This window comes from Protopterus annectens, chromosome 10.part0, assembly GCF_019279795.1.
Source record: "Protopterus annectens isolate FY-2018-M chromosome 10.part0, PAN1.0, whole genome shotgun sequence".
NCBI classification, from domain to species: domain Eukaryota; kingdom Metazoa; phylum Chordata; order Ceratodontiformes; family Protopteridae; genus Protopterus; species Protopterus annectens.
Window position 1 is genome coordinate 1,759,789,684 of NC_056744.1, and position 25,577 is coordinate 1,759,815,260.

Genomic DNA, 25,577 nt, shown 5'->3' on the forward strand with positions numbered 1-25,577 from the left:
TAACACCTTTAGAGATTGCATACATGTGTTCATAAATGCGTTGTTTCAAGTGGCGTTCGGTTTTCCCAAAATAGAACGCAGGGCATAGTGTACAGGTGGCAAGGTACACTACGCCTTGACTAAAACAATCGCATCTATGATTAATATAATATGTCACTTCTCTAATGGAAAAAGAAGTTCCAGTTTTTATGTACTTACAATAGCCACAGTGTCCACACTTGAACATGCCTTTATTTGCCCTATATGTTCTAAGGGGAAATTCTAATAGTGTTTTTAGTGAAGGCGCCTTTTTGTATACCACCACTGGTTTCGTTCCTAGGTTTGTATTCATATGCAAACTCTGTGTTAAAAATTCCCAGTTGTTATTTAATATACGACAGGTATCTACTGCTAATTCATTATACTGGGTAAGGAAACTGGTGTTATAATTAATATTGACCTGTCCTCTCCTTGTGTTAGTAGGATCATCACCTGAGTCCATTTCACATGGTACATCAGATACCAAAATCTCGTTGTTTGTCTTGAGAATAGGTCCCAATAGACCATTATATCTCTTCAATTCAACTTCACGGATGATCTGGTTAACTAACTTACTGGGGTACCCTCTATTTTTAAACATGCCTGCTAGAAGACTACATTCCTCTCTAAAAAAAGGTATCCTCTGAACACATTCGAGAGGCACGTACAACCTGGCCCTTAACAACACCCCTTTTCTGAAACAAGGGATGGGAGCTAGAGAAATGTAAAAAAGAATTGCTATAGTGAGGTTTCCTATAAATACAGGTGGTAAATTTCTCTTTTTCGATGTCTTTTTTTATCAAAATATCTAAAAAATTAATTGAAACCTCATCATAGTTGTAAGTAAATTTCAAAAATGGAACAAAAGAGTTCATCAAATCAATCAATTGTGTAGCTTTTTCTTTACTTCCCTTAATAATCATCAGGATGTCATCTTGGTACCTTGTGTACCAGATGACAATATCTTTGTATAGTTGATGCAAAAATAGGTAAGTGTGCTCCCAAAAGGCCATCACGGAGTTTGCAAAGGTTCCTCCACATGGGGAACCCATTGCTACTCCAGTGACCTGTAAGTACAATTCTTTTTTGAACATAAAGTAATTATTATTTAAAACCAAATCCAATAGCCCAACAATTAAGTCTATGTCGTCACCTGGGAGATGCTTACTTAATAGGAAGTCCCTGACCCAATTAGTGCCTGTCTCTTGTGGGATTGATGTATAGAGGTCCTTAACATCAGCTGTTAAAAAGCTAACATTTCTTTCAAATGGAATGTGATTAAGCCTGTCAAGGACAAACCAAGAGTCCTTGCAGATTTGAGATTCATTCTTAAGCACCTCTTTAAGTTTGTTGTCTACCCACTTGGCACATGCGTAGGTGATAGATTGACGCCCATCTATTATGGGTCTAAAGGGGGCCTGGATGTCCTTATGCAGCTTTGGGATCCCAAAAATAACAGGGATCACTGGAGCTGGCATAGTGAGATACTGATATAACTCAGTGCTAATGCTGCCGTCTATAAATAAGTCACTCAGAAAATCTTTGACCTTCTTATAAGACTGGTTTAACTCGTTTTTTGAGACCTGTCTATAATTACTAGTTGACAACATTTCTTTCATTATAGACTCATATTTATCCTCATACATAAGGACAGCGCCCCTCCTTTATCAGGTTTCATTGTTCTTATACTATTTGCTTTTATAAGGCGATAAGATTTTGGTTTTCCAAATTAAAATGTCTGCTCTGATAAAATTCGTTATTTAATGCTCTCAGGTGAACTTCAGTAATTCTCTCGAACAACAACAAATTATTATCGAGTGGAGGATTATGCGTGCTTGCCACACGTTCTGCACTTAATAAGTTATTATTCTCCCCAAGCAACATTCAAATTCAATTTGCGTACATATAACTTAAAATCACATAACGTTTTAGCTACATCGGGCTTCTGTGGTAATGCAAAGTTGAAGCCCTTAGCTAATAGTTCCACAAGGTCGTGTGGAACGACAAACGAGGTGTAATTATATCATAAAAGTCTTTACTGTCACTGTAGATAATCTCAGGATAGTTGTTTTCTAATGTTACTGTTACCTCCTTCGGCGATTGTACGTCTTCTTGTTCTGGGTCTTCTTGGGCCAATTCCCATTCTTCCGCTTGGTGTTGGATACCACTCGCTGAAAATCCTGCTGGCTATTATTATTCTGCTCCCTGGCGATTTGATTATTGGACTGATATTTACATTGGTTTTGGTTTTGTTGGTTTTGAACGCGCTCACTTCTTCGAATTTGATTAGGCTGAATTGCCAAAGGAGAAGTAGGTTCGTTGAATGACTCGGAACTACTTGCTGAGCTGGGTGCTACGTTGTTTTTAGTCCGGTCACAACCGCTCACTGTCTCGGAATGTGAATCAATAGAAACTTTGTTAAAAGGTGGATCTGGGTACGCTTCACCATCAGCGTATGCTAATTTGTCTCTGTTAAGCTTTCGCTTCTTTGTTTCACTGATTTTTGCGAGAAGTGAATCAATACTTGAGTATATGCGGCCATAATCGTACTCATACCTATTAAAGTTACAGTCACTTTTGATACTGCGTTCCAGAGTCTCCAATTGCTGTTTGAGTACCAAAATTTGTTCAGTATATTCTGTAATTAATAAGTCCAATAGATTAAGCCCTTGTTGGTCAAAGAATTGAATAAGATGTTTGTGGAAATCGGAGTGTTTGGTCACACCCGATGGATATTTCCACTGTCTAAGACCTTTGGGGACAATTTTTAGGTTAATACACTCTTTAAAATACAAGATTTCCAGCTGCAGTTTCTTATATTTTAAAAGACAAATATCAAACTGTTTTAAGTTTGAAACAATGTTACCAGTAATTTCCTGTTGGTTATCATAGGTATTCTCGTTATCTTGTGAACCATTTAAAAAGTTAGTTGGAGTATTCATAAATTCGTGCAATACTGGTATCATTGAGTTAGGGAAATGCACTTGTCTATTACCATTCATTACAGATACCATGTTTGTATCAAATATCGGGCTACCTTGCCGCATTTGTTGTGCTGGTGGAATAGTTCCATTTAGCTGAATATTAGAACTATTAGGGAGCCCAGAATTATCTCTATTTACCACTGCTGCAAAGTTCGGTATTGAGTTAAAACTCACTCCTGGCTTTGATCGAACCACTTGCGGACCTTCCGTGGATCGACCGTTAACTTGCCTTGCCAGGTCGTCAACTCACTGTGTTAACTGCAAAATGAGAGCTGTTAGATTCCCAATCGGGTCAGCATCCCGGGTGGAAGCTCCACTTGAGTCTGGATCTGGAGAATACAGGGACTGCGACTGTAGAGGATCACCGCTTTCAGCCATAGAAACACAAAAAAACTTCGAAAAGTTCCAAAACCTAAGAAAACAATAAGTGAATCCAACAAAGCACAGCCTCCAAGTAAAATCCAAAATCCTTTACTTGCAAACGTTTTCGTGTACCAAATTACATACACTTCCTCAGGCAAGTTACTTAGGAACTTCCTGTGAGTATAAATACACTAACATACCCAAATAATTGTTTAATTAAATTAATTAAACAATCAATTAATCAATTTAATAAATATATTCAAGCTTACTAGAACAACTACTACTTCATAGTTAAGTATAAGAAACATATAAACAAAACATAAAATTTGTACATTAATTAAGAAATTGTTACATAAAGGTAATTGCTTAAGGAATTTTTTATTTTACACAGATAGTAACTACAGTTACAGAGAAAAGAGGCAGGGACTGTTGTCAGTAAAACTCCACCAACAGAACCACACTTTTAAATCAGTACTTCCGAATCACAACTGCATTGATGTGCCTTCTGAGAGTCTGAACTGTAAACAGGGGTATGTAACACAAATCAGATACTTGCAAAAGGACCTTTGTAAAGAAGGGGGTCAGTTTATGTTAACGAGCCATGGTCCTGACTCCTTGTCTGGATGGAAATGTGGTGACTTTGCATGACTTGTCACATTAACGACTACAGACAGACAAGCAGCAGTCAGGTGTGTAGGTTGGCTGGGGACATTACCAGGCAAGAGGAATTCTGCTGTTATTCCGCTTCCTGTGTGCAAAATTTTCTGACACTATAATACTTAAACATTTTACACACCCCTTGATAGGTGAACATACATGCTCTTTCTTGACAAACTGCTGGCGACATCTTTACAGACCCCTTTTTATGTTAGGCAACGTGTTTGTGCCGAAAATAGACAAATTATCGCACTTTATAAATCTGGTTGCGATAATACGTAAGTACCATTTATAGATTCAGTTTAGAACATTGAAAGCCCATAACACTGAAATTCAAAGCACTGAGACCAAAATCTTGAAAATTCAAAACACTCAAAACTCAAAACATTGAATCCCATAACATTGAAAATACATAGAAAAAGCAACATTTAATACATGCCAGCACAACTACATACAGAAACAAATAAAAAACAAGCCATGTTATACTTCTTCAACTATAAGCAGGGGGTCATACCTCCCATTGCTACTTAAATATATCAATGCAGAGATCGCACTACACAGAACAAAACAGCAAACATACCATTCTGCACTTCATGACCACCTGTTTAAATTGTAAAAAACTATCCTCAGCCTTCTCTTAGAAACACTACTTCACTGTTAAAACATTACACATTACTATATATCACTCCTACAATCACTGGAGTTTTATATGTAACCTCAGTCATGTTCCCTTCTTACTTGCTATGCTGCAACATAACCAATCTTAGTGTACTGTAGTGGGATCTCGGAGTTGATATATTTAAGGAGCAGGAGATGTGGGCAGGGCATCCCCCCACATGGGGGGACCAGGGGGGCTTGCCCCCCTGCTTATAGCTGAAGAAGTGTAATATGGTTTATTTTTTATTTGATTCTGTATGTAGGTGTGCTGGAATATAGTACATGCTGATTTCCTGTGTGTTTTCAGTGTAATGGGATTCAATGTTCTGAATTTTCAGTGTTTTGAATTTTCAAGATTTTGGTCTCAGTGCTTTGAATTTCAATGTTATGGACTTTCAATGTTCTAAAGTGAATATATATATATATATATATATATATATATATATATATATATACTCCAATACATTCATAGCAAAAGATTTAGTAAATAAAAGAAAACATACCTAGTACTTCAATACCCTAGGTTCATAGGTTCATGGGTTCATAGGTGTGTACTATGCTAATGGCCCTGGAGCCTTTACAAGCCTAGCCTATAGGATTACTCTGGCATCGTGCCACCCAACCTTAGTACCCAATGCCTCTGTCGAGTAAAGCCATTGCAGTGATCCCTGGGGTGAATTTTCTATTTCCCATCCACTCATCAAAATTTCTCTTGAAGAGGGCCAGTGAGGTGCTCTGCTTGACATGTATGGGAAGTCTATTCCATAGCATGGGCAGTCTCTGGGTGAGGAACCTGTCCCTCCAGCATGTTCTGTTGATTGTGGTAATGAGGTCGAGGTCTCTGGAGCGTGTGGTGTGGAGGGATTGGGATTTCTTTAGTTGTAGCATTTCTAACAGAGCTGGGTCAGACATGGCTTTGTAAGTCAAGCAGAGAATGCCTCTAAGTAGGTGATATGAGACAGAGAATAGCTGGGGTTTTTTGAGTCTGTCCCTATAGGATAAATGTTTAAGGTCTAGGATCCTCTTTGTGAGGTACTTTTGTGGCCTCTCCAGTTGTTGCAGGTGTTTAGTGAGGTACATGCCAAATGGGGCATTGTACTCAATGATTGGCCTAATGAGGGAAGAGTAGAGGGAGACAATGACCTCTTTCTTCCTGGATGCAAAACCCTTAGTAATGAGATGTGCCACATAGAAGGACTTTCTGACCACAGTGGCAATGTGGTGGTCAAAAGCGAGGTTAGTGTCAATCTGTGTTCCCAGATCTCTTATAATGCCTTCTGTGTTCAGTGGACTACCATCAATGTGGTAATTCATGGAAACTGGGTTTTTCCCAAAGGGGATGACAACACATTTTTTGTCATTGAGCTTAAGACCATAGTTCTGACACCTGTTGTTGATCTCAGTGAGGCCTTTCTGTAGGATGTCAACATCACTTGGGGAGTTAATAACAGCTCCCAACTTGCAATTGTCTGCAGACTTTGTCAGCAAGACCCCCTTCTGTTGTCCTGGACTTCAGAGAAGTAGATACCAAACAGGAGAGGACCCAGGACCAAACCCTGTGGGACTCCACTCGTGACTGTTCAGCAATCTGACTTGGAGTCAGCTACTTTCACACTGTGGGTTCTACCTGTGAGCCAGTTTGCAACCCACCTAGTGATATAGGGGTTGATGCCTAGTTTAGTGAGTTTTTCTATGATTCCTGAGTGAGAAATGGTGTCAAAGGCCTTGGTCAGATCAAGGTAGACTGTATGAAGCACCTTGCCTTCATCCACAGCTCTGGTGACTGACTCAAAGAAGTTGACCAAGTTGAGCAGGCATGATCTACCCTTCACAAAACCAAACTGTGTGGGATCCAGAATTTGGAGATTCCCTATATCCTTGTTTGTTATGTCCATGATGATGCATTCCATAGCTTTGCATATCAGACTAATCAGGCTAATGGGGCGATAGTACCCAGGGTCTGTAGTCATAACTCCTTTCTGGAGAGGGATGACTATAGCAGTGCACCATTTGGTAGGGATAAAGCCTGAGGTGAGGCTGTGATTGAACAGGGCACACAGGTGAAGTGCCAGCTCACTCTGTAGTTCATGTAGAACACAGTCAGGGATATTGTCAGGTCCCATAGAAGCTGTATTTTTGGCCTTGGATAGTGCTGTTTTAACCTGTGCAGCAGTAATACTGGGTGCTTGGCAATCTACTGGTATTGTGATTGGTCCTTTGGGGGGGGGGGTTAAAGTTGGCACTGAATCTGTTGGCCAGTATATTGGCAATATCTGTTTGCTCGGTATAGGAGGTACCATTGTGAAGTAGCTCAGCGCAAATCTGGGTATTAGCGTGGAGATTCTTTACATAACTATAGAAGGCCTTGTGGCTGTCTTTACTGTCTGCTGCAATTCTGTTTTCATAGCTAGCTTTAGAGGATTGGATGTGGTCACTCTGCCATATGTATGATGTACAGTCATACTGAATTAAGTTGAGATATAATAATAATGATAATAAAAGTCAAAAGAAAATTGACCACTATTGAGAATTTGTATTTGAGCAGTCTAAACTTTAAGAACATGTTTTATTTTACAGAGAGAATTATAATGCAGTTTCTTATTTTAACCAACTTGTTATGTATTTGAGACATGGATGTTAAGAAACTTGCCTGAAGAATGATGTAAAGTGAAAATAGACAGGTCAGTCTTAGCATTCATGTTGACACATAGCAAGTGAGTTATGCTCAGACACCTGATCACAATTCCTTGTAGTTTGTGGAGCTTTAATTTTCCTGGTACTAGTAGTTACAGGAAACAAGTGTAGCAGCATGATGTGGTTTGCAGCTCTGAAAGCTGTAAAGCAATTAATGCTGTCATACAGACAGTGGGCAGAAGTAAAATGCCCACCTGATGGCCAAATAGCTTTACAAGCTGTTAGACACCAATCTGCTACACATTTTTGTGTGCATGACAGCAAGGTTTATTACAGCTTTTACAGCTGTAAGGTTGCTTCAGATGCTGTCCTTTGATGACACTTGCCTCTGTTATGTTGTAGCATGTAACTACAGCTTAAGACCACTGAAATATACTTAACAAAACTCTGTTTAGTACCTTTCCAGCATCGTAAAGGTGCTTAACAAAAGTTGTCCTTTTCACCGGTTCATAGAAAACTCACAATGTTCCACACATACCTGATTGTTTAGAACTGGTGATTGATATGCTGACAACGTTAATTGCCACTGCAATTCTTTAGCTTCAAGCTGTTAAAGTCATCACCTGTGTTGTTCAGACATGCTTAATCAACATAAAAAAATCAAAGTTTTTAACTGAGGGCACCTAACACAGTGTCAAACCAGGGCATTAGTGCTGTTTTTAAACCATAATAGCATGTAGGTGCTTATATTCATAGAGACAGCTTTCTGACAGTTCTTCCTACATAAAAACAACTTCATAAAACTATCTCGCTATATATACTACACCCACAGAATTATGCATGGCATTCCTAGTTTCCCTTCAGGTCCCATTCAAATGTGTTAGATCCAAATAGTTGCCTTTACTGCTCTATCTGCAGTACAAATGAGTACAACATGGGAAGGTTCTGTCTGGCGTGCGGCTTCAAACTCAAATATTTCCAGAAAAACATTTAAGCTAAAGCCATTTTTATTAACAAACTAGGAGGGGGGTGTCCTCACTACCACAGACATCTTACCCAGTAAAATCTTTCGGCCATCTCAAACTATTTATGGTACTTATGTATTTTTGAAACCACATTTTTATGGTCATGAAATTGGCATACTACAAGTCACCAACCAAACAAATCCTCCTGCACGAAGTAAGGTTGCACGGCAACTGAAGCAAAAGCATCCACAGAACCAAAATGAAGCCAGCAACCAAAATGGATCCAATAAAAAAGATTTAATGTTGTTTGTTTTTTTCTATTTTATATGTCAACAAGCATATATTGTTTTTGACCATTGGCATTTGGCTATATTTGTCTTTGGGAACGTAGCAATATTAGACAGGTAATATTGGCCTGTCATTCAGAGCTATTATTGTTCCCTTTATATTGACGTGGCCATTTTATGAGAAGCCATTATTGTCATTTCTGTTAATACAAGATGGACCTTTTTAATTTGGTTTCAGGGCTTTCTGCTGATAGGGCAGATTTGAGTGCATTTGGTCTTTGTACAGGTTCTATCAACAACTCTTCTAATGACCCCTTGGGATCTGAGCCATCATGTAGTTTGGCCTTTGATAATCTTTTTAAGCATTTAAAATTGTTAAGATCTAGTGTTTGGCATTCCAAACTTTTCAAAGCTTATATTGCAAAAGGAATCACACCAAGGGGTCTTAGAATTCGAATTCAACCACATGTGGGACATCCAGATGAGGAGCTCAATAGCCAATGGTCTAATATACAACAGCATGCTTCCATGTCATTTGTTGAAGCGTTGGACAAATATCATGACAGAATTATTGATTCTGAAATTAACACTGTAACAGACTTGTGCAATGATGTAAAGAAATTTGAGGGTGAAATTTTCTTTCAGAAATATCTTAATAAGGTGGCCAGTGACCTCACCAAACTTGAAGAACAGTTAAAATTAAGGAAAATTAAAAAATTCAAGCGTGATTTAAATGATTATCAGGGAGCTAACCCTTTTAGTTTTCCTTCCAAACATGTTCGGTTTAACCCTAATCCGGTTAAAACACCAAGAAGAAAGAGACCCAGATCCATATTACGTAATAAATCCATAACAAATGGATCATCTACTGATGATCCTTCATCACATACAGATAGTGACATACAGCCAGCATCGGATTCACCCAACCCCAAAAGAGCCCATGGTTTTGTCCCTTTAGGGGGAAATACAAACGTGGAGGCAGGAAACACAAAAAGAATCGAGAACATTCAGAGTTTGTTAGAGATGGTAATACAGAAATAAGCAATGTAAATTCAAATGTTCTAAATCTGTCCGATTGTGTCTTGTCTCCATCTCAAGTGGCTATCTTGAATAAAGGTTTAACTTTTATCCCTGGGTTTGTTATTTCTGAGGACCAATTGGTCCAGGATGTCTTGTCATTTTGTAGAATTCTTAATTTGAAATTACAGTTTGGAGATGGTGATGCATCTTATGATTATAGTAAATTCATTTATCATAAATCTAAATATCTTCCTCCGATGCACCCCATTGTTCATTTGTTTCAGAATATGATTCTCAAAGATCTACATTTTGACAGTTCTGATATTCGTTATAAACCCAATAATTTGTCATCTAGTGAAAAACAGGCTATTGTCGAATTACAACAAAACAAGGATTTGGTTATTATTTCAGCAGATAAAGGTGGGGCAGTCGTGGTTATGAACTGGTCAGATTATGACAAGGAGGCCAGGAGACAACTTTCTGACAAATGGTACTATGCTGAAATGGGTTTAAATCCCACGCATAGGTTTAAGAAACAGATTGATGAGTTTCTTATTAGTGCCAGAGATACTGGCCTCATAACCACTTCTACATTAGAACAACTTACTATTCAGGATCCCATTAATCAATACATTTATTTTCTTCCCAAGATTCATAAAGATCCTGTTCATCCCCCAGGTAGGCCCATTGTTTCTGGCCAAGGTTATCTCACAGAACCATTATCCTTGTTTTTGACTAAACACCTGAAGCCTTTGTTGTCATTTGTTCGTTCTCGGTTTTAAGACACGACCGAATTCCTACACATCATATCTGATGTATAATTGGAACCTGGTTGGCTGATGTGTACACTTGATGTCAGTTCCCTGTATGCGAATATTCCACATCAGGTTGGGCTTGAAGCGTTAACTCATTGGCTCAATATTGCCCATCTATATGAACAAGATTTTAATTCCTTTCTTGTTGGTCTCGCAAAGCATGTACTTACTAATAATGTTTTTTTCTATCAGGACATTTGTTTTTGGCAGACTAAAGGAACAGCTATGGGAGCATCATTTGCTCCTATTTATGCCGACCTGTTCATGGCCTATATTGAGGAACATATTATCTACAATAGTAGCCATAATATTTACCTTCCTGAAATTGATATTTGGAGGTGGTATTTGGATGATTGCTGGATGGTGTGGAGGGCTGATGTTGATTATTTAACTGAATTTGTCTCATATTTAAATGATAATATTTGGGGCTTACAGTTTACTGTCAATTATCATGCTGACACAATAACTTTTCTGGATGTGCTAATAACAAGACAACCAGATGATACTCTTAGTACACAGGTTTTCAGGAAATATCCTGAATACAACACAGTCCTTCACGCATCCAGCTTTCATCCTCCACATATTGCTAAAAACATACCTAAATCACAGTTTATACGTCTGAGGCGTATATGTTCTCAGGAGGAGACTTTTCAAGAAGATAGGTGTGATTTAATCAATAGATTTCGTGCAAGGGGATATTCTATGGGACATGTTTTGCGGGCCAGCAATTGGGCTAATACCTTATCCAGGCAGGAGCTGTTAACTTACAAACTTAGGGATCAGAGGACCTCACAGCCAATCAGGTTCTTAACAACATATGCTAGGAATTCAGATGTACTCATGAATAGTGTACAAAGGAATTGGAATATTTTGTTAAGTCTACCAGAATTATCAGATGTATTACCTGACAAATGTTTATTCTCATTTCGCAAGGGCAGGAATTTAGCCTCATGTTTTAATCATTATAAACATACACTTCATGCCAGTGCTGGGCAATTTTCACAAACAACTATTACAGGGGAACCTTTGGTGGGGTGTTTTCCCTGTGGTCATTGTAGTAACTGTTGTAAAATTGTCAAATCTAAGGAATTTTCTAGCAGGAATTGCTCAAAGGTCTATGATATTTCATTTTTTGCAAATTGTAGCAGCGAATGGCTCATTTATTTAGCAACATGTAATTGCAGCTCTTTCTATGTTGGTCAAATATCTTGTCCCTTAAGACTACGTATATCTGAACATATGAGCAATATCAAAAATAAGAAAATAAATAATGCATTGTACAAACATACTTTAAAACATCACACTGCTAATTTCTCTTTTATGGTGATTGATGTGATTAAGGGTATTAAATTTAACAAAACAGGATGGCACTCAATGTTAGATACAAAAGAAAAGAAATGGATTACCAGACTAGGTGCTCTTTTTTCACCTGGATTAAATGAATATTTTTAATTGAACCAATGGGATTTGTTGAAGCACTATTTAAGTTGAATTAATTGACTCTGTGTTTTTTGTCACTGAAGAAGGCTGTGCTTTTTTTGCCAGCCGAAACCGGTCTGTGAGCTTTTTTTGATGTTTATTCAACATTAAATCCTCTTTATTGGATCCATTTTGGTTGCTGGCTTCATTTTGGTTCTGTGGATACTACAAGTCAATCAAGGGCATTTAAGACTCAGAAATGCTCCTGAAAGTGTTTTCTACTGTCGCATTACAATGCTTAACTATCAGGAGCACACTAAGCTGTACATATACACGGAGGTTCTGTTGGCAGTTACAGAATGTAATCATATGCGATGTAGCACTGCTGCCATTACCTGTCATCGCAAGCAACTTGCAAAGCTGCCAGCATTCTTCCCATTATTTTTTTTTTCGTTTCACCTTTACTGTGTACATCAAGCAAGACTGACCATAAGTCAGATGGCAGGAACCTAATTCAACATACCAACATTACTAGAGAACAGGAAAGGAAGGACGCAGTGACAAAATAACAGCCACATACACTTTCCTTGGAGTGCAGTCCTTCAAGGAGATGAAGTCTGAAAAGGAACGCATGCCGTTATTTACTGACAGCAGTACTCATCGATGAGTCGTCACGGTTACATTTCGTGAAGTCTTTCATCCCGTCTGCTATGCATTTCTTTAACAATAAATCACATTTGTTAAATTTGACCCACACAATATAGGGCCACTGTGTTAAACGTGCTCTTACACCCTGTTTACAACCTTCAGAAATCGACTTGTAGGATAATAGCCATGACAATTTTTCCATGCATCTGTAATGCATGCAAATCAGGAAGAGGATTTTTTAATTTGCTGGTCTCCCTCATGGTAATCCACACTTTTTACTGAGCAATAAGGACTTTCAATAACATTTTACAGTGTTGCATGACCTCCTTTGACTTGAAGTATGCTATTTTTGCAACCGTGACAATGTGGTTGTAATAATACTTAAGTACCATATTTATTTAATTTTACCAGAATCTTAAATCTAAGAGAAAAAGTATGACCAAACTACTATTGTTCTGTTAGTGATTTTGACTTGCACATCCACAGTGGTGCTTTTTACTGCAGGAGGAAATCTAGTCCTCTTTATCTTGCACCACATGCTCTAATACTGCCTTGATTACTTTATTTTGGTAAACTTGCTTCAAAATAAACTTGTTCAACATCTTTACTTCCTCAAAAACATCTGGATCCAAAGATGTGAGGTGAGAAAGTCTAACAGTTTGAGTCTAAAAAGTCCCTAATGTGGGAAGGTACTGAAAGTAATGCAGTATGAATAGGGATTAACACAGTACTAGACAAGTATGTAAGGCAGTGTCTACTAAGCCGTATGACACATTGTCAGTAAGTGTACTAAGCACGACACATTGTCAGTAAGTGTTGTACTAAGAATGACATATTGTCAGTAAGTGTTGTACTAAGCCTGATACATTATCAGTAAGTGTTGTACTAAACATGACACATTGTCAGTAAGTGGTGTACTAAGCACGACACATTGTCAGTGACAGATTGTCAGTAAGTGTTGTACTAAACATGACACATTGTCAGTAAGTGTTGTGCTAAACATGACAGATTGTCGGTAAGTGTTGTACTAAACGTGGCACATTGTCAGTAAGTATTGTACTAAGCACAACACATTGTCTGTAAGTGTTGTACTAAACATGACACATTGCCAGTAAGTGTTGTACTAAACATGAAACAGTGTCAGTAAGTGTTGTACTAAACATAACACATTGTCAGTAAATGTTGTACTAAGCATGACACATTGTCAGTAAGTGTTGTATTAAACATGACACATTATCAGTAAGTGTTGTACTAAACATGACACATTGTCAGTAAATGTTATACTAAGTATGGCATACTGTCAGTAAGTGTTGCACTAAACATGACACATTGTCAGTAAGTGTTGTATTAAGCATGACACATTGTCAGTAAGTGTTGTACTAAACACAACACATTATCAGTACTAAGCACGACACATTGTCAGTAAGTGTTGTACTAAACATGACACATTGTCAGTAAGTGTTGTACTAAGCATGACAGATTGTCAGTAAGTGTACTAAACATGACACATTGTCAGTAAGTGTTGTACTAAACACGACACATTGTCAGTAAGTGTTGTACTAAACACAACACATTGTCAGTAAGTGTTGTACTAAACACGACACATTGCCAGTAAGTGTTGTACTAAACATGACACATTGTCAGTAAGTGTTGTACTAAGTATGACACATTGTCAGTAAGTGTTGTACTAAGTACGACACATTGTCAGTAAGTGTTGTACTAAACAAGACACATTGTTAGTAAGTGTTGTACTAAACATGATACATTGCCAGTAAGTGTTGTACTAAACATGATACATTGTCAGTAAGTGTTGTATTAAGTATGACACATTGTCAGTAAGTGTTGTACTAAGCTTGACACATTGTCAGTAAGTGTTGTACTAAACATGACACATTGTCATTAAGTATTGTGCTACGGATGGCACATTGTCATTAAGGGTAAGTGTCGTACTAAACACGACACATTGTCAGTAAGTGTACTAAGCTTGACACATTGTCAGTAAGTGTTGTACTAAACATGACACATTGTCAGTAAGTGTTGTATTAAGTATGACACATTGTCAGTAAGTGTTGTACTAAGCATGACACATTGTCAGTAAGTGTTGTACTAAACATGACACATTGTCAGTAAGTGTACTAAGCATGACACATTGTCATTAAGTGTTGTGCTAAGCATGACACATTGTCAGTAAGGGTTGTGCTAAGCATGACACATTGTCAGTAAATGTTGTGCTAAACACGACACATTGTCAGTAAGCGTTGTACTAAACATGACACATTGTCAGTAAGTGTTGTACTAAGCATGACACATTGTCAGTAAGTGTACTAAACATGACACATTGTCAGTAAGTGTTGTACTAAACATGACACATTGTCAGTAAGCATTGTACTAAACATGACACATTGTCAGTAAGTGTACTAAGCATGACACATTGTCATTAAGTGTTGTGCTAAGCATGACACATTGTCAGTAAATGTTGTACTAAGCATGACACATTGTCAGTAAGTGCACTAAACATGACACATTGTCAGTAAGTATTGTACTAAACATGACACATTGTCAGTAAGCATTGTACTAAACATGACACATTGTCAGTAAGTGTTGTACTAAACATGAGACATTGTCAGTAAGTGTTGCACTAAGCATGACACATTGTCAGTAAGGGGTAACACAGGAGTAGACAAGATCTTAATGGAGTGTAATACTGAAGACAACACATTGCCAGAAAGGCATAACACAATTATTGTGCATGTCCCTGATTGGAAAATGATACTGATGAATGCACTCTCTGGGGGAATAACATGGGGTTAGATAGACCCTGGAAGGATGGTACTGACAAGTGACACTATGTGCATGTGCTGGGGTATCACAGGGATAGGCAAATCCCTGGGAGAGTCTACTGAGAGTTTACACTCTGTGAGTCACCATGGGGGGTAACATATGGTTAGACAAGTCTCTGGGAGATGGCATTAAGACATTGTGCCGTATGAGTGTATGGAAGGAAAATAGGATTACAGAGGTCCAGAGGAAGGGGTAGTACAGAGTGGTACACTAACTAAGTGTATGGGGAAATTAGAGTTAGGCTCCTGAAAAGGATGGTACTGAGGGGCATGCATATGGTACACAAGCAAAAACAAGATTAAACATGTGCCTGAGGGGGTACAATTGAAGACTTACAATGTATGAATGTGTGGATGGTGACAATGTGACATGCACCTCCGACATTATTAACCTCAAGGTCTTTACCCATACTTTCTGGAATGACCGCAACAGTTGTATACCTGTTTTTTTCTAATTATGACTTTAATGGAAAATGTTAGAAGTTTTCTTGCCTCGATGTCTTAGCACATGTCCATTTGTATTTTTTTTCAGGTTGCAGTCCAAGAAAAGCAAAGTGAGTAATGTAGGCTTCTTTAAATGGTGAGTAACTACATTATTTTATTATATTCTAGGGATTAAATTTGATCGAAGGTTTTCATTTATTCAGCCCTCATTAGGCCAGTCATTGAATATAATGCCTCGTTTAGCATGCATCTGTCTAGACACATGCAACAACTGGAACTCCTACAGAAATACCTTATTAAAAACATACAAGGCTTAAAGAACATGTCCTACATGGACTGTCTCAAAGCCCTATTAATATAGTTGGTATCCTACAGACTGCTAAAAGATGACCTGTGTCTGGCATACAAGGCATATTCTGACCCATTACTGATAGATTTACTGCACATTAACAAGTCAAATGGCATCAGAAATACTCAGTTTAGGGATCTAAACCTCTTCTGCAATGTCAACAGAACAGTTTGGAGGGACAGGTATATTTCGTAGAGGATACCGCTGCTGTGGTACAGACCCCCCCCCCCCAAGCCACATAAAACAAAGTTCATCCTTGTCCATTTTCAATCACATCTTAGATCCATGTATGAGAAATAAAAAATTTACCCTAGGACTGCCCCTGCACTGCTAATGGACAGAGGCAGCTCCTAAATGCTTTATCCCATGCATGGATCCCCATCAAATTATCTATGGTATAATCACAGTTATTCTCATTAGGGGTAATATATAATTATCGACCATGGGATGGATAAGCCCAGTCTATAACCAAAATGGAAAAGGGAAATAGGCTGAGCTTAAAATGGCCCACAAGGGCAGCTAGCCTGGTACTTACCTATGAACCTATGATGGTAATAAATATGTACTTTTTCCCTCTAACAAGGTAAGTGAAACAAGCTTACATACCAGGACCAGCTTAATTAGAGCATCTCTGGCAAAGGATTACAGCATTTCATCAGATGCTCATTTTTACTACAAATGGTTATATCAAATCTTCTGCCTTGGCTGACAACATTTTAGAAACTGAATTTCCAAACTACTGCATAACAACATACCTTTAAGAATCATGTGCCTTCAGTATCTGATGCATTGCATTTCTAACTGCAGTACTATGAATTTTGTTTTTTGAATGAACTCCAGTCATTTGGAAGATCCTGCACTGAGCATATAACTTGGTGCCCATGACTGGATTTTCTCCTTCAGGGATGCTGGAGGTATAGCTGAGTGCAAACAGGTTCTCTGTATGAGGGATGGACTGTCACTTATACACTTGCATATATCATTTTGTGAGATGGAAAGCAGTGGGTCATTACTGAATAAGTCAGTACTCACTAGGAAGAGTTACTTTCAGCACATGTAGGAAATTTAAAATGACCTCCTTCTACACAGCTTTGACTTACCCCAGATGCTCTGTAGTAAAGTGTCATGCGACTCACTCATAACAGTGAAATGTCTACAACACTGCCAAGATTTGAACCTAATCTGGCACCAATGTCCAGTTTAAAGTCCCAAGTGGGCTCAACACTAAAAAGGAACCAACAGAAGGCATACAATAAAAAATGCAAAAGACAAGAAAAATCCAATGGGGTGAGCAAAATTAACTGAAACAACTAAATTTATCGTACCGAGTGTTTTCATTCAAAACTGTAGAACTTCATCAGTGTTCTAATTCTGATTGACATGATTCATATTTAAAGGCATGTATCTCAATCGAACACAAATTAGTATAAATGAACAATCAGTTGTACATGTCAATGACAATTAACTCTCATTGTTAAAATGCATTGCTAATATTACCAGAATAAATTCCTTAGTGCTGTTTTTAGCTAATTTTAGATAATTATTTGGATCTATACAACCGATAGTCACTTTCTGATTCTTGACTGCTGCTCTGCTTATTTGTTTATTTCACTGGTTTGATTCTGCCATTCAGCAGCAGTGTTTTCCTGACGTTACCACTACAGCTATGTTGTTTCTATGCTACCATACTGTACTAAGACTGCTATTATAAATGTAAGTTAAATCTAACTGACTTGATGTTGGTGTTAGGAACAATGTTTACTGATTTAGCACTGCAGTTGTCTCTGCTACTGATTCAAGTGACTGTTAAGTGTTCATTTTACTTTTTTTTGTATGCACAGGATAATTGGCTGCTAATGTATTGTGCATGATTTATTAACTTGTTTCCAAAGTTATGTGATGTGTTAGCTGTTGAAGTACCCACAGACAGTTACAGTAGCATCTGTTCTCCTGCTATCTATCGTTTCTCTCCTGCTCTCGCCACTCTATCCTCAGACCTGTATCTTTTAACACCCTCCTGTCTCCTCATTACATCCTTTAACCTGTCTTTGTCTCATTCTACAAGCTTCGCCTGCTCTTTTTCTCTGTCTTCACAGCACACTCAGGCAACTCTGCTGTCCATGGCTACCTCCCCACCCATACAGTCTAGGAAGAAATCAGTACTACAAAACTAAACCAAGGATATACCCTTTGAGCATGAAGAGCAGGGTCAGTCCACCCAGGCATTCTACATGTATGTGTTATGATAGTGAAGCTTTAACATTATCTGTGTCACTTAATAGTTCTCAGTGGACTAACAACACTGACTGACTGAGCCTTGTGTCCTCCCCCCAGCTTGTGTAGTAACCCTAACTGTTCACTAGACAGTATACACTTAATTCAGGTCCTTCCTATTCTCTATGATTAAAATGTAACCCTCAAGCAGCCCTTTCAGTACTGTTTGCCTTAGTTTTGTATCACTTGAGCCCCACCTGTTCATTTGCATCTCTGTACATTCCCCTTCATTGCTAATGTATCTCCATACTCTAATCTGTGCATAAACTGGCTACTAATAAGCAAGGCAATGTGAAGACACACTCCCAACCTTAATAAACTTTGCTGTCTTTTCTCTCCTTCACTTTACAAGTAGAGTTTGTATTACTACTCACCCACTCTGAGGCCTTCACTCATAGCTTTCCACTGCTTGCCTCTCTGGTTTGGCTGGTTTCTTTGCATTGCATCTGGTTCTCACCCTTATGACCCCCCCCCCCTCAATACTAAGTCTATATTAGATTTCTGCTGTTTATGGAGCCATCTTTAAATTACTAGTCTCCCATCAGGACAGAAGTGCTCATCAGCAATTGAATTCTGTTCCTTAATAAGCCAATAGACCTCAGGAATTTCTTAAGTGTTGTTTTTAGCTAATTATTTGTCGCTAGTTAAAGAGCTACTAGTGGCAACTATAATCTTTTTTACCTCTCCTAGTGTGAACTATCAATCTGCAGTATAAACTAGAGAAATAAAATATAACATTTTACAGTTACTTACCTTGCAGGCATAGAAATTAGGTACCTCGTGGTTTGTTTTGGCCCTGCTCTGTTTGCTGTGCTCAGGCTTGCTCCACGCCCCACCCTGCCCCCACATTCCACCCATCCCAAGTGGTACTAAATTTCAAGCTCTAAAAGCCACACCCCCTCCACTATAACCTATCAAAGATAACCTCCTAGATCAAACCACCCCCCTACCTGCCACTAGCCTTCCTAATTTAGCCCTGCCCCAAATACAGTTCCAACATAATGCCCCAGCCAGGCACTATGTTACCCCTTAAAATACTGCTGCTGTTTTTGCTGTTACCTCTGTTACTCATTCCATATCTCCTCAGCACCTATGAAATCAGCCCTACCTAGGTTTCCACTACCCAAAATCACAAACTATCACTACATCAACATCAAACAATACTGACCACTTCATAATTCCCCACATACCTGACCCCACCATTCCTAAAAACTACCAACCAATTAGACTCAGGTATATCAGCCCCAAAACTAAACATTATCAAAAATGTATAAACAAAATTATGAAACTCATAGTTAGCTTACATTACAGCCTGACAGTGGATGGAGACATCCACCCAAACCCTGGCCCATCCCTACCTGCTGATTCCAGTTCCCAAACTAATATTCCTCTTAACATAACACTGGCTAATAGGCCCCCTATTCCTCTCCTGACCTGTCAACTAAATATCAGAAGCATAAACAATAAGGTCCATAATCTGCATGCCCTCTTAGTAGTTTACTCCCCTGATGTATTATATCTTACAGAGACCTGGCTAAAACCGGTAACTAAAGACAATGAGGTAATACCACCAGGCAGAGTATGACATACTTAGATTAGATCGTGCTATTAGGAAGGGTGGTAGGGTAGCTGTACTCTATAAAAATAGCCACCAAAAGCAGCTTCTCACCAATAAACTTGTAAAAGCAAATAAAGAAAATAGCGTTGTCCTCTTAGGTTACCATACTTTAATAAAACAATAAAATCACCTCCAGTTAGCGCTTTCGTCTCAACTCTGCAGAGACTTCTTCAGACTGAGGTTAACTTCTACAAAATTCCTTTTTTAAGGCTTCAATTGTCACATGGTTTAAGCTCATCACATGATACATTCACTTTAAAATGTCACTTCCTCTTACTTCTCTGTAGGGTTGAGATGAAAGCACTAACTGGAGGTGATTTTGTTGTTTTATTAAAGTGTGGTAACCTAAGAAGACAACGCTATTTTCTTTATTTATATATTCTCTATAAAAATAGACTAGATGTTACTACAGTCTCCCTTTAACCACCCCAGTTTAATAATGCAGAAATTCTTATTACCAAACTACAAATTAACAATAACAAATGCATAAACACTGTCTGCATTTACATTCCCCCAGGTAATAATAAAAACACCCTAGAGGACATCCTCCACTGGTTATCCAGTACCTACCCCCAAGAAACTATGGTGCTTGGAGATTTTAACATTGATTGGAACACCTGTTCCTTGGAATCTTCTACAACCCATGTCAACCTACATGGTTTTACACAGCTCATATCCTCCCCCACCAGGATAGGCAAACCCAATAACAAAGACAGCATCCTAGATTGGATACTTATCAACAGCCACCCCTATATGTACAAGTCAGGGACTCTCCCAGATGACCTAAATGACTACTTACTTATGTATATTATCAAGCACAAGGTGGGCAACCCCCACTAGACCACCTTTAACCATCAGAAATAATAAGAACTTCAACTCCACCAATTTTTCAAAATAAACCTAAAGCTTGCAATTGGTCAATCCTAAAGCATCTTTCATTGGATGATGCAGTAGCATACTTTAATTCCACATTTCTTGCTATTCTTGATTCTCACACTCCTGCTTGCTCCATTAGAACCAAAACAAAACCTGACCCATGGCTCTCAAAAGAGACCAAATCTAAAATCATAGCTAGAAATAAGGCATGGGACAAATGGCGTACCACAAAAGACCCACTAGATCAACTCAGATACCGACAGCTAAGGAATCAAACAAAAAATCTATTATAATAGACAAAAAAAACCCTTCTACTACCATCTTCAACAAAAACATCACAACAAACCTCAAAAGTTTTGGGCAGGAATAAACAATCTTTTTTACCCAGGACAGTCCTCCACTCTTACCCTGTCAGCTTCCAACCATAAATCCCCACAGGATATTACAAATACCTCCAATAGTTTCTTCACAGAGACTCTCCAATCCCTAGCCAGCCAACTGGCATCCAACTGCTCCAACCCAAATTCTGCCATAGCGAATACCCCACTCTCCTTCAGCTTTCAGCCTGTCTCTACATCACTTATCAGATCTCTAATTAAGAAATTAAAACCAAGTACTCTAGCAGCTGATCTCCTCCCACCAGAGTATCTGCAAAAAGCAGCAAATGCCATAGCATACCCCATCTCCATCGTAATCAACAGAACCTTATCTGAAGCAACCATCCCCTCCATTTGGAAAATATCTCATGTAATACCACTCCATAAAGGAGGCAACTCCTTTGAACTGTCAAACTTTAGACCCATAGCTATTCTGTCACCAATGGCTAAAAATTTGGAGAAGTGTTTCCGTAAACAACATATGCATTATTTTACCCAGAATAAGCTGGTGGCTAACTCTCAGCACACTTTTAGGCCACACCAAAGTATCACCTCAGCCCTCCTATCCTTCTCTAATACCATAAACCATAACCAAAATAATAGCAAGCTTTCCTCAGCCCTCTCTTTAGATCTCTCCAAGGCCTTCGATATGATCAAGCACCAAATACTCATGCACACCCTTAAGGCATTCTCACTAAATAGCCATGCACTTCAATGGTTTCAGTCTTACCTGTATGGTAGACAACAAGTTGTCCTATGGCAGGACAAACTATCAACCCTTCTACCCGTCATGCTAGGTGTCCCCCAGGGCTCATTATCAGGACTTCTTATTTTTTCTGTCTTTATTAATGACTTTCTCACTGTCATCCCAAATGCTACCTGTATCCAATATGTGGATGACTCTTCCTTGATTTGCTCAGCCACCTCCCTGACAGATCTAATGACATTAACCCAGAATACTTTCAGTATAGTTGAAAACTGGGTCTCTAACCGTCAGCTGATATTAAACCCTAACAAATCAAAGTTGCTTCTTTTCTCCCCCACTTGTAAGTCTTCCTCACTACTCTTTACATAAAATCTAATAACGGTACCATTATCTCCCCAGATGCACAAACCAAACTCTTAGACATCACATTAGACAGCATCCTCAAATTTGATATCCATGTCAATCAAACTATCAAAACCGTTAACAAAAAACTTGGCTCCCCTCTATAAGATCAAGCCTTTCCTTACTCCATTTGCTAGGACTGCTATTGCTCATTACTATCTACCCTCCACTCTTCTCTATGCCTCCCCTCTACTCACTAATTTGAACAAATCCACTCTTAGCAAACTCTCCAGCTGTTATAAACATATTGCTAGATTTGCAACAGGCACGGCCTATAAGATCCACCACTTTTACAACCTATATCTTCTGGGGTGGCTAGAATGGCCTAGCCTACTTCAGTACAACCAGCTTATAATTGCCCATAAAGTCTTCAACCACCCTGATAATACGCCTGCACTTAAAAATATCATTGACCCTTATAGCAACCTGAGGTCACTTTGCTCTTCTAATAAACTACTGGTTCAAACATCCAAAATCAACAACTCTGCTGGGGACTCTCTGTTTGCTAACTCTGTTGGCAAAACTTGGAACTCTGTTCCTGCTGATCTTACTCTTGAACCCTCTCTTACTCAGTTCAAAAAAAAGCCTCAAGTTATACTTTAAAACTCACTGGCTATGTCCTTGTTCAAAACCTGACTAGATGCTCTTCTATAGTCTGTATCTGTAATCATGTTTGACTAGATGCTCTTCTATAGTCTGTATCTGTAATCATGTTACATTGCCTAGTCAATTTGCTAACACTGTTTTAAAAATGTATGATTATATTACCTGCTTGCTCAACTGGAGCTGGTAAACTGTGTGTAATTTGTAATCATTTTATGATTTTTACTGTATGTTCTACCTTGGAGCTTTTTCTCCCATGGCCTCCGGTGAAAATGGACATGTATCCAGTCAGACTATCCCGGTCAATAAATGTAAAATAAAATATATATATATATATATATATATATATATATATATATATATATATATATATTTATATATCATAGACAAATGCACTAAAAAAAATCACACAAAAACCACTTATAAAATCTAATGTGAATTCATAGATTAATCACAAATTTCTACCTTTAAGTTTAAGCACACTGCTGATAGAAATGACATCATTAAGACCAGGGTGAACACTTGAATTGAGTCTAAGCTGCCAAGTCATCTCTTGGAGCTCCAACAAACTGTTGGCATCCCCTCCTTGGACTATGTTTTACAAAATTCACTATAAAAACAAACTTCTTAAAATGAATACAGTCTGTAATGTGCTTATACAAGGCATTCCTGTTTCCTTTTTAATATCATGATAGTGTTCCCAAATTCTGTCTTTTAATTTTCGTATAGCTTTCCCTATATAGTAAGCAAGATAGAAAACACACATAGCTATGTACACTACCATGAAAGACTCACAATTCCCTCTACAAGGGCTGGGGAAGGTCCTGTCAGACCCTTTAACAGAAATATATGGTATTTTGTTAATATAGCGGCATTGTTTACAGTGACCACATTTAACCATATATTTACGCTTAACTGGACGAATAATCTTTTCACTTTCAAAACTTTTTTGATGTTTTAGCCCCTGCTATTTGGGGAACACACCCTAATTTAGCCTTAATTTCTCCAGTGAAAATTAGGTTCCTATTGTCACGAAAAATCTTCACATATTTGTGGGAATCAGTGGCATAAGGTACTACAAATGACAAATTGTGTTGTAATTTTCTGTCATTAGTTAAATTATTGACAAAGATGAGTGTCTCACCCAAAACAGTTACTTTACCCAGTAAGGGGTTAAACTTAAAATGTCTACCTCTGACCACTTCTTCTTTAATGTCTAATAATAAAGAACTAAGATAACCTCCTGCAGTGAACAAAGTAATCAAAAAATCAATCTCGTTTGAAAAGGTACAGTCAATACTGATAAGTCTGGACAAACGGACCATTTGGCCCTTGACCTTTTTGGGAAGGTGGATGACAACTGTCAAATGTAAATATGAATTGGAAAATGTTTTCTTCCTAAAAATATTAGAAGTGTATTTCATTAGGACAGTGTCTTTCCCAATGGTCACATCTAAATAATCAATACTGTCATAATTCATGTTATGGGTAAATGACAGAAATTGATGGATATATAAAAAACCTGTTTGAATGACAGGCTAAATGTGGAGGTGATCTCCAAATAGTTTTTACCAGGTGCCAAGACATCAAAAATATGTTTGTAAGTGGACAGAATAATCCTCCAGTTAAGTGTAAACCTAGGTAAATGTGATCACTGTTAGCAATGCCACTATATTAACAGAGGACCATATATTTCTGTTGAAGCCTCTGACAGGAGTTCTATTAGCAGTGTGCTTAAACTTAGGGCTATGAATTTGTTATTAATCTATGAATTCACATTAAATTTTATAAGTGTGTTTTTATGTGATTTTTTTAGTACTTTTGTCTATTGTATATATGACAAAAGGGAAATACTGCCAGCCCAGCTATCTGGAATTTTGTAAATAATTCTATGTCATTTGTGAATATTGATATGATTCATACAGAAGTGTGTGTAAAGGTGTAAAGTACTGAGCTAACCACAGCATGCCCTGCTGGCTTAGAACTGAAATGTATATAAACTATTAAAATTGTGTAAATGTATATGTTTTAACAGTAGAAACTAGAACATAGAGGGTTAGCTTGCAAAATTTCAAGAAAATAAGTTGAAATTAAATTGTTTTATGATTGTGCTATAAAAGTTATCTCTCACTTTCAGTTCAGTAGCAGACACAATGTCTAGAGCTAGAAGTTTTTGTATTGTCTTGGAAGAGAAGTAATTGCTAGGTTTGAGATGCAGACGTGTTTTATTGTTTTATGACTTCCTAGCAGCTGCACAGCTCTAAGCAAACATCTGAAGGCTATGAATTTTCCCAAGGAGATGTCTAATGCTACAATGGGGGTTTAGCTTGGGAACTAAAGTCAGGTGACAAAAAGTGATGTCATCCAAGCTAACCCAGCAGTATTATTTGATATTAATTTAAGAACTCTCTCAGAGAGAGACTGTGCATTTTGTATTTTGTCTTTGACCTAATAAGAACATCCACTCATCACCACCTTCTGCACTTCTGCCTGTGTGTTGTTCTGTAAATAAGCTTTTAGGGCATAGTAACTCTTTTAGATTCAGATAGGAATATAATAAAGTGTAGTTTAGATGTTTTCTTTATTTATTTGAGACTGTCCTGCAATATTATTTTAAATAT

At 38.0% G+C, this 25,577-nt stretch overlaps 1 long non-coding RNA gene across 1 annotated transcript in view; it reads left to right on the forward strand.

Annotated features, from left to right (window-relative positions):
- The first annotated feature begins 15,836 nt into the window (after window positions 1–15,836).
- Window positions 15,837–25,577, forward strand: part of LOC122812873 — a 102,117-nt gene continuing 92,376 nt past the window's right edge. The window contains exon 1 of the long non-coding RNA XR_006366595.1: window positions 15,837–15,887. This is a non-coding gene — a long non-coding RNA (uncharacterized LOC122812873). The remainder of the gene's footprint in view (window positions 15,888–25,577) is intronic.